The sequence below is a fragment of the Misgurnus anguillicaudatus genome, chromosome 25 (assembly GCF_027580225.2).
Source record: "Misgurnus anguillicaudatus chromosome 25, ASM2758022v2, whole genome shotgun sequence".
NCBI lineage: Eukaryota > Metazoa > Chordata > Actinopteri > Cypriniformes > Cobitidae > Misgurnus > Misgurnus anguillicaudatus.
In genome coordinates, this window is record NC_073361.2 from 7,139,638 (window position 1) to 7,142,512 (window position 2,875).

Sequence of the window (2,875 nt, forward strand, 5' to 3'; positions counted from 1 at the left end):
ATGCGGGCCTGGGTCATGGGGCAGATGCGGGCCTGGGTCATGGGGCAGATGCGGGCCTGGGTCATGGGGCAGGCTAGGACCTGGGTCATGGGGCAGGCTAGGACCTGGGTCATGGGGCAGGCTAGGACCTGGGTCATGGGGCAGGCTAGGACCTGGGTCATGGGGCAGGCTAGGACCTGGGTCATGGGGCAGGCTAGGACCTGGGTCATGGGGCAGGCTAGGACCTGGGTCATGGGGCAGGCTAGGACCTGGGTCATGGGGCAGGCTAGGACCTGGGTCATGGGGCAGGCTAGGACCTGGGTCATGGGGCAGGCTAGGAGCTATATCATGGGGCAGGAATAGACCTGGAACACAGGGAGAGGAAGGGTCCGAGCACACTTCGGCCTCCGCCTTGGTGTCCTCTGCCTCCTCCCTGTGTCCGGGTACTACCCCCCCCCAAAAAAAACTTGGGAAAGCTCCCAAAGCCCAGGGTGGCGATGTCCCAGGTGGTGGACCAGATGAATCGGACAAGACAGGTGAGTCGGGCAGGACAGACGAATCAGATGAGTCGGGCAGGACAGACGAATCAGATGAGTCGGGCAGGACAGACGAATCAGATGAGTCGGGCAGGACAGACGAATCAGATGAGTCGGGCAGGACAGACGAATCAGATGAGTCGGGCAGGACAGACGAATCAGATGAGTCGGGCAGGACAGACGAATCAGATGAGTCGGGCAGGACAGACGAATCAGATGAATCAGATGGATTAGATGAATCAGAGGAGTCGGGCGGATCAGGTGAATCAGGCAGATCAGGTGAATCGGGCAGATCAGGTGAATCGGGCAGATCAGGTGAATCGGGCAGATCAGATGAGTCGGGCAGATCAGATGAGTCGGGCAGATCAGATGAGTCGGGCAGATCAGATGAGTCGGGCAGATCAGATGAGTCGGGCAGATCAGATGAGTCGGGCAGATCAGATGAGTCGGGCAGATCAGATGAGTCGGGCAGATCAGATGAGTCGGGCAGATCAGATGAGTCGGGCAGATCAGATGAGTCGGGCAGATCAGATGAGTCGGGCAGATCAGATGAGTCGGGCAGATCAGATGAGTCGGGCAGATCAGATGAGTCGGGCAGATCAGATGAATCGGGCAGATCAGATGAGTCGGGCAGATCAGATGAGTCGGGCAGATCAGATGAGTCGGGCAGATCAGATGAGTCGGGCAGATCAGATGAGACGGGCAGATCAGATGAGACGGGCAGATCAGATGAGACGGGCAGATCAGATGAGTCGGATGGGTCAGATGAATCTGATTCAGGGCCTTGAGGAACCTCGGGAACAACAGAGCAGAAGGCAGACCAGACGCACCACAGGGCTATTGCAAATTCAGGGAGTATTAAGTCAATGGAACATACTTCTGTGGTCGTCGGTTCAGGCAGGGCGGCCATCTTGATGACAGGTGCAGGGTGAACAGTAGCCCTCCTAAGTGCTGGTGTGGTGGTGACGATGGCTCTCTGAAATACAGGTGCAGGGATGACGGTAACTCTCTCACAAACAGGTGCAGAGACAGGCAGGATGGCAGCCATTTTGGGAACAGGCAGGATGGCGGCCATTTTAGGCACAGGCAGGATGGCAGCCATTTTGTGATCAGGCATGGTGGCGGCCATTTTGGGAGCAGGCATGGTTTTAACAGGTTTGGGCAGAACGGGCAGAACATGGCTGGGTGTGTGGTGAATATTCCCAGGTTCATTATCCACCACACCCACAGTGAACGGAGAACCACACAACAGCAGGGCAAAGTCAATATAACTCTCCAGGGACCAGGCAGACATATCATGGGGCATACATAAACGCAACCATTCGTCCAAAGCATTATAGAACAGGTTCTTCAGAGTAATGTCATCAAAATGTACCTTGTAACTCAAGTCCAAAAAATCCTTAACATATTCCTCAATCGGACGGTGGTTCTGACGGAGTGCAAGTAGTGCATAAACAGGTTTCATGGTGCTGGTGGGAGATTACTGACCTTTGCTGGATTCCGGTTGTGGCTGAATATTCTGTAACGTGTGCTTTAAAGAAAGCGGAGAAAGTGTGAATCCATATGCAAAAGGTGTTTATATGAAAATCCCAAAAAGGGCCAGCAAACATATCCAATAAGGGTGATCCAGAAACGTAATCAAAAACAGGCACAATGTCAAGGGCAGGCAGAGTTCAATCACAATCCAAAGAAACAGGCACAGGTCAGAAACAGGAACAGATACAGATAACTAACAGATACAAAACAGGATAACAGGTTGCAACAGGCTAAACAGATATCAGAATCAGACAGGTAACAGGTTGGGCTTACTATGTATAATATTCAGCCAGGAACAGGTGAACAGGAAGTGACTTATATACAGACAGACAGGAAGTGTGAACTGTGACATGGCATGATGAATATCAAAATAAAAGTCAGAACAGAGCAGGGTATCAAAATAAAAGTCCAAAATACAAAAATACACAGAACACAAGTAAACACAGAACAAAACCATTACAAATTGAGTAGTTTTTTTGTGTATTTTTACTTTTTTGAGTAGTTTTGAAAATCTGTACTTTTACTTTTACTTAAGTATGTTTTATTTAAAGTATTGTACTTCGCTACATTTTAAATCATATCCGTTACTGAGTAAAAAATATTTTAAAAAGCAAGGTGATAAAGACGCGCAACGGATGTAAATGGGCGGGGCCCGGGGGAACGCGCAAAAAGAACCATGGAGACGGACGAGACAGGCGCGCGCTATTGCAGACCCGCCTCAGTTCAAATCTTATGAAAGAAACCCCTGGTCACATTTAAGCGACCACTTTCCACTGACGCGAAGCGAGTGTTTCATTTCTATGAAAGGTAGGATTCATGCTCTT